Here is a 13105-nt window from a genome sequence, read left to right on the forward strand (position 1 = left end):
CCAGACTGTCTGGATGTCCACACAGTCACATACATCTCTACGCCTGTGTCTATGCCTACTTCCATTTCAACATCTGTATCTCTACCATCGTGGACTGCAGGACCTTCAGAGAAGTCCCTCTCAAGGAACTTCACACCTGCCGGCCTTCTTCAGATGCACCAGAATGTTCTAGCTACACGGTTAACCACAACACACGTGATCGCCGGCCCTGAAACACTCCCTGCTCTGCATAACCCAGATAAGGGATCGCCTGCAGGACTCCCAGGAAAAAGGAGAACTGTACCTCTTACCATAAATTTTCATGACTCCTGTTCATAGGATTTACGGGCTAGAACTTAACTTGCACATCCGCAGACACGGAGCTATGGGCAGAAGAGGGAGAAATGCCGCAGAGTGGAAAAAATAAACAGCTATCGTGGTCGTAATTACTGAGTAAACTGTATTCCACATGGCCTGTTGAAACACATGTGCCCTTCTCCTCCTGTTTCAAAAGGTTTGTTCCTGTGTACTTGAAAATGTTTTTGGTTTTTTTTCCCTTTCATCACGCTCGGGAATCAGTTCCATTTGGAAGGTTACGTAGAAGTGGAAACAAAGTGGAATCTTTTGGAACATGGAGAAGATAAAGGTTTGACCCTTCTGTTATGCAATCTTACAAGGAAAATGTGCACGCGAGCACGCGCACACACATATGCACATAAAATGTCATAATCCTACACATTCCATGCGCCTAGGACAAGTAAGCTATCACAGCCATGCGATGAACCAATAGTCACCTACCTGAACACTGTCATCCAGCTGATGGGTAAAAATTCCAATAAGAAAAAAGAATCCTGGGGCGCCTGGGTGACTCGGTCAGTTAAGCGACCGACTTCAGCTCAGGTCACGATCTCAAGGTCTGTGAGTTCGAGCCCCGCGTCGGGCTCGGTGCTGACAGCTCAGAGCCTGGAGCCTGCTTCTGACTTGGTGTCTCCCTCTCTCTCTGCATGTCCCCCGCTGATACGCTGTCTCTCTAAAATAAATAAACATTGAAAACATTAAAAAAAAAAAAAACCCAGTCCATCTCTCCTGTTGACAATTTCTAACAAAACTAATGAACCTAATTCAACCAACACAGCAAACAGCAAAGTGAAAAATAAGGAAACTTGGTGCTATGTCCCCATCGAAATGCACACAAAAATACTTAAAAAAGCGAGACTTAATAAAAAAACGAGTGCATCTCTCTACAAATAACCTCAATCCTGTTGTGTTGAAGTCAAGTATGTAGTGAAAAGGGGGAAAAAAGGAGAAAGGAAGATCTTATTACAGAATAGAATGAAGGCTGTAATTCCTGTGAAATTGGTGAGCTGGACCCAGAACATATTCAAGTGTTTGGAGCTCTCCCAAACCCCACCTCTGCATCCCCATCACTTAATGCTTCTCTAAAGACACATCTTCAATTCTCATTCCTCTCTTGCTTCTCCAGGCTTCTCTTAGAGCAGCCACTGGAAAAAGGTCACTGATGCTTTCAACAGTTAGCCTGTTGTTGCTAAACTCTCCGGTCAAGGCACAGCACTGACCTTGTGAGACCCACAGCTATGTGATTATATCCCTGAATTCTGAGTGAGCGCAACGCGCAGGGTCTCCTTGCCAGCTTTCAACCCACAATGGAGGAGGCGAGACACGTACATCTTTGCTGACTTAGCTATGGAGAAGGGGATGGTCGCTCACAGAAGCGTCTGCATGGCCACCTGTCCAAAGCTTCACTGTTCCCAAGACTGTGCAATAATACCTTGCCACACTTGCAAGAAATTCATCAAATACAGACGGATGGGGAAATCCCTAGGTGTCTTTTACTCTGTCTTGTTTTAAGCATCCTTGTTGCTTGTACTGGGTTCTCCCAATGTCCAGAATTCACTGCCTTACAATGCTGCCCACTATTTACTTATAGAGAACCTGCCAGCTGAATGCTAGATTGGGTAATTCACAATAAAGTATATTAACTTAAAGATTTGCCCATTGAAGAATTATTTGCCTAGTAACATAATCCCTTAAGAATAAATGCCAATAGTTAAATTTCAGGTGGTGAACAATGGGTGCTTCAAAGATTTCGAGGAATGATCTCAAGGTACACTAAAATGTTAAAAAAAAAAAACCTCTTAGCCTTATTTTAGAGAATCAATTCAAGTTTCAATCAATGTTTGATTAAATCTGCATACACGTTTAAATCCTATTTGTGGGAAGAGATCAATGTGGAATAATTTAAGTGATTATTTTAAATATATGAATAGATCTCTACACAAATTATAACTAAGATTTATGTCCTACCTGTACAATTTAACTCAGAACACGTGAATGGATGGTGGTGAAAATTTAGAGGGAAAGGATATTATTGCTGATTTCCTACAGAAATAAGGTTTCACACCAACAAGCTCCAGAAGCAACCACTAAAACTCCTGGATTATGAAAAAGAAAAGAAGAAAAGGAAAGGAAAGGAAAGGAAAGGAAAGGAAAGGAAAGGAAACAAAGGAAAGAAAAAAGAATCCACCTAGATAGCTATGGTAAGGACAACAGAGCTTGGGTGTGGAATAAAATTGTACTATAAAATAGCATCAATTATTAATAGCATTTTTTCATATTCTAGATGGAAATGCAATGCATTTTTCAAGAGGAGATGCTACAAATATATATCAGTAATGGTCTCTGGTGGAATAAAATGTTTGCTAGCAATATACAGAAAATAGGTATGAAATGGACACCGTTAATGCATTTTGGGGCATTTATGTGTTATGTAATGGATGCCATTTTATATCCCACCTTATTGTGTTGGGGTTTAATTCAACTGAGTCCTGACCATTGCTAGGTAAGTGATGTTAGGCACGTTCCTCTGTCTGTTGGGGCCTGTTTCCCCCTACATAAAAGACAAATAAGCTAAATTGGATAAATATGTGCATTTCAGAGCTCAGCCACAAGGTTCTTATCTGCTCAAAAGAGAAGAACAAGATGTAGAAGATATGACCTGTCTGGAAAATGGGTCGTCACAAGTCCTCCAACCTTGCCTGCCATGAGGACCTCAGCCCTTTCTTGAAGTCTGTCATATGAAGAGCAGTTGCAGAGAACACTCAGACAACTAACTGGACAAGCCGAGGAGGTGATTTAGTGTCTTTGTTTCCAAAGAGATTGAAGTAGATCAAGGTTGGAGTTAAGATTTTCCAGGCTTTTGCCAGCAACCTGCCTGAATCTCTTTGGTATGGGACTACAGCAGATTCCTGTTATGTGTCATTGGTGACATTTGGCTCAACAATGATAGGTAGATGGTGGATAGATAGATAGATAGATAGATAGACAGACAGGATGGATGGGTGGGCAGATGGATGGATGGATGGATGGATGGATGGATGGATGGGTGGATGGATAAATAGGCAGATAATAGACAGATGATAAACACAGTTGGTTGAGGATATATGGCAGATGATAGATGGCAGATAGGTGAGAGAATACACCAAGTCAACCATGACAGTTTAGTATACAAAGTAACATACTTTCCAGCTTTACTGAGGTACAGTGGACGTACAATAATCCTCCCCTTTTTAAAGTGTGTAAACTTCTGTTAATTGTATAATTGGGGGTAACTACTGCCACAATGAAGACATAAGCATGCTAACAAGTTCCTCTAGCCCTTTGTGGCCAACCCTTCCACATTACTCCTGGCCCCGGGCCAACATGGACAGCATGGACAGTCCTGTAGCTTTGTCTTCTCTAGAATTTCATGTAAATGGCAGCATGAGTGTAGGTAGACGTCGGTGCCTGACTTCTTTCAGTCAGCCTAGTTTCCAAAACTCATCTCTGTTGTTGCACTTACTAGTGCTATGTTCCTTTGATTAGTGAATACTGTTCATTGTATAAATGGGTAAACAAAATATGTTTATGCATTCAGTTCTTGATGAACATATGGCTTGCTTCCAATTTTTTTGTGTGTGCTATTTTGAATAAAAATACTATGAATTCATGGGCACATCTTGAGTAGACATATGTTGTCACATTTGTGGTGGATACCTAGGATTGGCATTACACGGCCGTATGATTAGTATGTGTTCACATTTGATACAGTCTGTTTTCCAAATGGGTAAAACATATTATAAATTGTTGATTTCTTGAAGTTTATATTTTTAACACTTGATTACAAATGTCAGCAAATAGTGCAGTTACTATTAAGGTTTGACTGGTCTAAGAAAAGTTTTAATTTATTTCTTTTTAAAATAAATTTTATTACCTGAGGGGTTATATGTTATATATATAACACATGGTTAGTCAAATGCTTAATGTAAGAAAAACTGTACACAAACATTTAATTTCTCCCAGGACCACAGAATTCTTCAGAACAGTTAATCCAGACTTCAGACACTAATACTGCAAACGTACATCTCCAGTAGATGGCATATCCTAATTTACCACCTTATTATCTGTAAAAATGCAGCATATATCGAACAGACATTTTGAAGACAGATGGTTCTTAAAATTTATCCTATTTGATTTTAGATCACAGCGTGTGTGTCAAAAGAACACAAACTCAATAATCATCGCCTCTGGAGTTACTTTCTCTGTTCCATGCCCTTGAAGTGTGTAATAAATAATTTTCAAGAACGGATGACTAATTTTCCATGCACCAATTTCCTTTTCTCCAATTTTTCTCTGTGATGTTCGGATTCTTTTCATTCATCGCGATAGTGAGTAAGACTCCCATAGACGGTTGGAAACCAGTGAGGAGGGACACAGTTGGTGTCTGAGATAAATTTTTAAAAAGGTGACAGTTTGCTCTGCAAGATAATTTAAGATGAAGAACCATTTTCTAAAATGTGTCCCTTTGCAGAAGGCAGAGTTCAGTGTTCTTCAAAATGATTCATTGATGAGACTCATTATTTGCCTTGTAGTATGACATCTTCATGGGGTACCAATTTATTGTGGGAGTGTTTGATGATAGATGACGGTGTGATGAGTTCCACCGAAAAAGACGTTAAGCCCAACCTCAGCATGTTGTGTCAATATTTGTTGATTCTACTTTAGACTGCCCACGTGGTTACCTGTTTTCAGAGGTGGCCAAAAATATCCAGATGGATAATTACACGTTGAAGTACAACAGCTATGGTACATTTGCCTGTCAATCTATGGCCTCGGATAAAATTCAATGCCAATGTTTTACGACGCTCCCGAAAGTGACCGTGATGATGCTTTCCTCTTTTGTAAGGCAAATTATATTCTGTTTATCATTCCTGATTGGACAAATTAAATCTAATTGAGTCTTCTTTAGTCAAGGAATGATTATTTTGTGCTTTCTACAGGAGCCGATTTTTCCCAGAGAAGCAAGGTCAATCTAAGCAATTAAAAGGATTAGTGGCTGTACTGTTTGAATATGCAATTTCAAGTACTCGTTACAGAATTTTCAATTTAAGAAATCCCCCATGATTAATTGTTGAAAATATTCATGAGAACCTCAAGCTTCAAGGACAGAACATATTTCTTCATTAAAATAGGGCGAGAGAGAAATAAGGGTTTACAAAATAACTACCCCATAAAATGTATTTTCGTGCTGTGCTCCTTGGCTTTGCTTTAAAAGAAAAAATCTCCTGGGCTTTTGAATATATGGGGACTTTCCACTTGAAATTTGTTTCGTTGTTTCTCTTATCAGTGGATGTTTAGTTGATGAAGATGTTAACTTGATCTATTTCCTCACCCAAGAACTGGCTTCTGATTTAGACAGTGGTTGGTATACCATTGGAACAGTACATGCTAGTAAAGAAAATGTAACCTTGTTGCAATACATTCATTGACCTATATATTGGAGATTCGAAAAGTAGCCTTGTAGAAATCAATTATTTATGGTTTCTAAATCCATCCTTCAAGACTTAGGAAAGAATCCCCGGATGTAGTTGAAATTTGTTTTCCCCTATTAGGACTGTAGCTTAAGGGCACCTGGGTGGCTCCTCGGTTAAGTGTCCGACTCTTGATTACAGCTCAAGTCATGATCTCTCATGGTTTGTGAGTTCAAGCCCTGCATCAGGCTCAGTGCTGACAGTGTGGAGCCTGCTTGGGATTCTCTCTCTCCCTCTCTGCCCCTCCTCCATTCAATTCTCTGTCTCTGTCGCTCTCTCTCAAAGTTAATAAACTTAAAAGAAAACAAGACCTGTAGCTTATTCACAGTGGTGAGCTGACAAAGCCATGGACAGTATTGTTCTTAAAAAATTTTTTTAGTGTTTATTTTTGAGAGAGAGAAAGACAGAGTGTAAGTGGGGGAGGGGCAAAGAGAGGGAGACACAGAATCCGAAGCAGGCTCCAGGCTCCGAGCTGTCAGCACAGAGCCTGACGCGGGGCTCGAACCCACAAACCATGAGATCATGACCTGAGACGAAGTTGGACGCTTAACTGAGCCACCCAGATGCTCCAGGCATGGCCAATATTGTAAACAGAGTTGATGTTTTAAGAATTAATACGATTTATGCATGCTCAAAGTCCATATGGTTATCAGGAAAGCACAATTATCCACCCAGATAATTCAGAAAAAAACATGTTGATTTGTTTTAGGACAGGTTTAGGTTTTTAACATTGAATTTGGTAGTACCCTAATTGGGGGGAATTTACTTCACATTGATGAGATAAGTACAGAAGGACCCAGGACGTCACTTCATTAGTGCATTTTCAAACATACAAAAAATACTGCATTAGCTGGAGTAAGTAGGCGGTATACTTACAGAATATACCCTGAATTCTAACTGGTTTTATGCAAGAAGGGTATACGTAACAAAGGTATATTTTTTGATATAACTGATGTATCTGGTACACTGTCCCTTCTCTCTCTCTCTGTGTGTAGATACATAAGTAGGGTTATCTATGTGAACTTGAATACATCCTTATTTCCAATTATAAATTATTCTATAATAATATGTAAACTCAAAACTTATATATACATATAATTGTATATTATTTTAAATAATTTATAAATAGACACGCATATGTACTTTTATATTGATATATTTTATTTTTTTTTAATTTTTTAATGTTTATTTTTGAAGACAGAGAGAGAGAGATACAGAAAGCGAGTGGGGGACGTACAGAGAGGGAGACACAGAACCCAAGGCAGGCTCCGGGCTCTGAGCTGTCAGCACAAAGCCTGATGTGGGGCTCGAACTCATGAACTGCGAGATCATGACCTGAGCCAAAGTGGGTGCTCAAGGGACTGAGCCACCCAGGCATTCTTATAATGTTTATTTCAAATGTAGTTCATACATTAGTAACATTTCTCGTTCTGTATTCCTATTTTTAACAGTACCAAAGATTGTTTCTCCCTGAAATGGCTGATTCTTGCCAGTTAAACCTCCTTGTTTGGAGTCACAAGCCCATTATTTTTTAAAATGCAGCCACTGTTGTACTTTTGATAAACTCTTAATCTTTCCAAATTGCTGAAGATTCCTTTATTGATTTTTTTCCCCTCAGTGGAAATTATCTTCCCATTGTAAATTACACGTAAGTAGAATTGTGACGGGCAAATGGTATTTGATAATATTATGGCTCATATCATCATGTTCATACTTTAAAAATACACCAGGCTATAATCTTCAGTGTTATTTGACAATGCGCCTGTAAGAATCATTACACACCTCCACGAACGCCGACTACTTATTAACACGATTTCATATATTTCCCACACAGAATGGTCGACATAAATACACACTGTTAATATGTAAAGGATTCATCGTGACGTTAACTTTGTTTTGCTGTTTTGTTTTCTTATCAATGCATAGTTGGGTTTGCTGATAGCAACGTTTTTATGAAATACTGTCTATCTCTCGACACCACCCATTCCTGGGGAGTTAGCCCGCTTACTAGGATCTGAAGGAATCCTCACTTGGGGCTCCTGGGTGGCTCAGTCGGTTAAGCGTCCGACTTCCGCTCAGGTCATGATCTCACAGTCTGTGAGTTTGAGCCCCACGTCAGGCGCTGTGCTGACAGCTCAGACCCTGGAGCCTGCTTTGGATTCCGTGTCTTTCTCTCTCTCTCTCTCTCTGCCCCTCCCCTGCTCATGTTCTGTCTCTCTCTGTCTCAAAAATAAATAAAAACATTAAAAAAATTAAAAAAAAATAAGAATCCTCACTTGGGTTTGGATTCTGGATGGGGCTAACAGAAGCCAGACAGCTGTGAAGGATGCATGGTTGAACTCAGCCCTTCTGGTTACCATAGACATGAAGGGGACACATATGACAATATATAATATGATATATAATATATAAAATGTAATGTAATATGGTATTATACTATATTTATGTACTTTATATGTTGTAATATATATATAATTCCAGTCCTTGCTGGTGGTTTCCATGGGGGCAGTGCTGTGGTCTGCCTGGATGTTTCTGCTGCCCACGTCATTTCTGCCATATCCGTATCACTCTCGGAAGCTCTTACAAATTCTATTAATTAAGGGCTTCCGCACTAATGAATCCATTTCTGTTTAAACCAGCTGGAAGACATCTCCTTTGAAAAAGCTGATCCTGTAATAGGAGGCTGATCCTCCTAGCTTTAATTAGTGGTTTGGTTAATGATGTTGCTTGTGCGCTCTGGGACGCAAACATTCCCAAGGAAGCCCAGAACATCTCCAAGGCACGGGAAACCTTTTCCCAGGCGCCTACTCCTTCACGGCCGTGATGTCGTGCGTCCTTGATTTATGTCTGTTTATTTACACATGTTTAGGAAAGTGCCACCTTCAATATAAGAGACAGGTCGCAGAGTACAATTTGGAAATGAGGGAATTAGTCCAAAGAAACACACATTCATCTCAAGGGTACTAATTAAAGGCAGCCTGATTTTAAAACCTGTTTTGGTGCGTGTTTTCACAATTTTTGAATTGAATTTCAAGCCAGTGGATGAATGCTTACAACTTGAAATGAAGCCCCAACCTCTCATTATATCTATGGGTTCTTTCAACAGCAATCACTCGTTAACACCTGGGGGCACATCCACATTAAATTCGTTTTGCATCTTTTAGGGTAGTTTTCATTTCATATTTTTTCTTCTTTGCTCCATGTTGTACGGATCTCCAGTTACTACTAAAATTTCCCCAAGATAATACTCCCAGGTACCTTGTAATTCCGGCATCCTTCTCTGTCAAGAACTGTGAGTGTCTACTTTTATATGTGGTTTGCCAAACTCAAAACAAAACCCTGTATATTGATCACAGGTACCTGGTGGCTCAGTCGGTTAAGAGTCTAACTTTATCTCAGGTCATGATCTCACGGTTCATGGGTTGGAGCCCCACGTCAGGCTCTGTGCTGACAGCTCAGAGCCTGGAACCTGCTTCAGATTCTGTGGTTCCCTCTCTCTCTGCCCCTGCCCACCCCTCACTCTCTCTCTGAACAATAAAGGAACATTTAAAAAAAAGAAAAAATATGAAGACTTGTGACCTCGAGGAACATCCCATGAGACGCACAAACAACATGGTCTTCCCGGATTAGCTTTTCCAGCATCAATAATATTCATCACCCACAGGGAATTTAGGTCCAAATCCAACCTCTGCTTTCTTTTTCTTTTCTCTTCTTTTTTTTTTTTTTTTGACCATGCATGAGTCAGGGAAGGGCAGAAGGAGAGAGACAGAGATCATCTTAAACACACTCCATGCGTGCTCAGTGCAGAGCCCAACGTGGGGTTCAATGCCATGACTGTGAGATCATGACCAGAGACAAAATCAAGAGATGGACGCTCAACCGACCGAGCCACCCAGGCGCCCCCAACCTCTGGTATCCTTAACCTGCGCATGTAGAGAAGCGAGATATTAAAGACTCAAGACATCCAGGAATCTACCCAACAGAAATAACGTTGCCCTGGTGTCTTTACATCTGTGTATGGAGAGAAATCATTGAAACATGGGAGATCATACGTAACTTGCAAGTCTGTGTTCCGCTCATTTAATATGGTTTCTTATTTCTTTCCCAAATCTTTCCATATCTTGAGATGTGTAAAAAGAGCTTTTTACCAAGAAACTTGCAAAATGAAGGCAGGCTTAGCTATGTCAATGAGGAAGGTAGAATATGAGATGACTGCAGTGTCAGGGGGTGGGCATTTTCCTGCCTGCAGATGACGTAACATGACCTGGGATTTAGATGTCTACACGACACTAAACTACAAAGGGCATATTATTTTGTTTTGATCTTGGAAACGTCTAGATGGTTAGACGTTGGTAGCTATCCATTTCACTGGGATTTTTCTTGGGATTCAGTGGATACCTGGGCTTTTTCCTTCCTTCAGATTCTCCACAAGCTCATCCAGAAGCAAAGGATCCCATCAGGAAGGAAATGCTTTCGAATCTCTGATATGCTTGCCAACATTTGTTTTCCTTCCTCCCTCCCTCCCTTCCTCCCTTCTGTCATCCATCCATCATATCTATCTTTCCCTCTTTCCTTCCCTCCCTCCCTTCTCTCTCCTCTTTCTTCCTCCCTTCCTATCATCCATCCATCATATCTATCTTTCCTTCCTTTCTTCCTTTCCCCTTCCTTCTTCCCTCCTTCCTTCCTTCCTCTGTTCCTTTCATTCATCCATCATATCTATTTTTCCTTCCTTCCTCCCTCCCTTCTTCACCCCTTCCTTCCATCCATGCATCATATTTATCTTTTCTTCCTTCCTCCTTTCTCCTTTCCCCTTCCCTTCCTCCCTCCCTCCCTCCCTCCTTCCTTCCTTCCTTCCTTCCTTCCTTCCTTCCTTCCTTCCTTCCTTCCTAGTACAGCCATCGTAGTGGGTGTGACATGGTATAAATGGACCTGGGAAGCACTGTGCCCAGAGAAAGAAGCCAGACAGGGCACCACACACTGTTGGATGACATTTGTATGAAAGTCCAAAATATGCAAATCCATAGAGACAGAATGTAGATTCGAGGCTACCCAGGGCTGGGGAGGGCATGGAAGTAACTTCCAATGGCATACGGCTTTCTTAGTGGGAGGTGAAAATGCTCTGCAAGTAGACAGAGGTGATGGTTGTACAACCCTGTGAATGCTCTAAAGGCCAAAGAGGTATACATCTAAAAATGGTTAGAATGGTAAACATTATATTGTGTGCATTTCATCACAATGAGCAACTACAAGAATACACCTAGTAATGTGTAGGACTGTTGAATTGTTATGCCATACACCTGACACGAATGTAACACGGTGTGTTAGTTATACTTGAATTTTTAAAATAAAAATTTTTTAAATCGTAAATGAAATAAACGTTAACAGCACTTGCACCCTACCTGAAAGGTAGCCAGAACAGCCTTCTGTGGTGTATTAAAGTTTCATGTGGCTGCTTTTAAACAATTACAGCGTTGCTAGCTTAAAACAATAAATTGATTTTCCCACAATTCTGGGATCCAGGCGGGCAGGGCTGCTGAGATCCAGGTGAGGCCGTGCTCTGTCTAGAGCCTCCAGGGGAGGGTCCTTCCTGCCCCCTCCAGCTTCTGTGGCTCCAGGCATCCCTGGGTTTGTAGCCATGTCCCTGCCATCTTCGAATCTCTCTGGCTACTGTGCCAGGAGAGTTCCCCAGTTTCAAGATGTTTCATCATATCTGCAAAGTCCCTTTTGCCATGTAAGAGAACTTATCAAGAGATTCTGGCGAATAGGATCTTTGGGGTTGCCTTCAGCTTACTACTCCCATGTTGAGTGCTCTCTCTTGTTGTGCCAACTATTAAAACCAACTGTCCATCTGCACATGCCTTCCTGGAAATTTATATATATTAGCATCGGAAAAAAGTCCAAAGAATAAACACAGCAGTAGATAGATCTCTTTGACATCCTATCTCCGTTTCCTTTGGGTACATACACACCCAGAAGAGGAACTGCTGGTAGACTTAATTTTTGTTTTTTTTTATTTTTAGAGGAATTTCCACAGCATTTCCCCTACAATGGCACCTATGCTATGGCAGGAAGATGGATAGGTGGATAGACAGATGGCAGATAATAGATAGGTAGTCATGATGGCTAGCTGGACGGATTGATGGATAATAGATACACTCGATGGTTGGCTGGATAGATGGATGGATGCATGGATGGATGGATGGATGGATGGACGGATGGATGGATAGATAGATAATAGCTATGATGAATGGATGGATGGATGGATGGATTGATAGATGGATAGATAGATAGATAGATAGATATGATGGATGGGTGAATGGATGGATGGATGGATAGATAGATAGATAGATAGATAGATAATAGCTATGATGAATGGATGGATGGTTAGCTGGATGGATTGATAGATAATAGATACACTCGATGGTTGGCTGGATAGATGGATGGATGGATGGATGGATGGATGGATAGATAGATAATAGCTATGATGAATGGATGGATGGATAGATGGATGGATGGATGGATGGATGGATAGATAGATAGATAGATAGATAGATAATAGCTATGATGAATGGATGGATGGATAGATGGATGGATTGATGGATAGACAGATAGATAGATATGATGGATGGATGCATAGATACATATGATATGATAGATAGATATATAGATAGATGATATGATACATACATACAATAGAGAGATGATAGATAGATAGATAGATAGATAGATAGATAGATAGATAATAGATAGCTATGATGGATGGATAGATGGATGGATGGATGCAGGCATGGATGGATGGATTGATAGATGGATAGACAGATAGATATGATGGATGGATAGATGGATGGATAGACAGATATAGATAGATATGATAGGTAGATAGATAGATAAATAGAGAGACAGACAGATATGATGGATGGATGGGTAGATGGATGGATGGATAGGTAGGTAGGTAGGTAGGTAGGTAGATAGATATGATGGGTGGGTGGATGGGTGGATGGATGGATGGATGGATAGATAGATGGATAGATACATAGATAGATATATAGATAATAGATAGCTATGATGGATGGATGGATGGATGGATGGATGGATAGATGGACAGACAGATAGATATGATGGATGGATGGATGGATGGATGGATAGATAGATAGATAGATATGATGGATGGATAGATAGATAGATATCATAGATACATATAATAGATATGACAGATATATATGATACATACATATAATAGAGAGATGATAGATAGATAT

At 40.4% G+C, this 13105-nt stretch overlaps 1 long non-coding RNA gene across 2 annotated transcripts in view; it reads right to left on the bottom strand.

The window, feature by feature from the left end:
• Positions 1-375: 375 nt before the first annotated feature.
• The window catches only part of LOC125931458 (uncharacterized), a 158329-nt gene continuing 145599 nt past the window's right edge, over positions 376-13105 (bottom strand). The window contains exon 3 of one of the 2 annotated variants that reach the window (XR_007460441.1): positions 376-1009. This is a non-coding gene — a long non-coding RNA (uncharacterized LOC125931458). The remainder of the gene's footprint in view (positions 1010-13105) is intronic. The other variant, XR_007460442.1, reaches the window with a different exon arrangement.

This window comes from Panthera uncia, chromosome X, assembly GCF_023721935.1.
Source record: "Panthera uncia isolate 11264 chromosome X, Puncia_PCG_1.0, whole genome shotgun sequence".
NCBI classification, from domain to species: domain Eukaryota; kingdom Metazoa; phylum Chordata; class Mammalia; order Carnivora; family Felidae; genus Panthera; species Panthera uncia.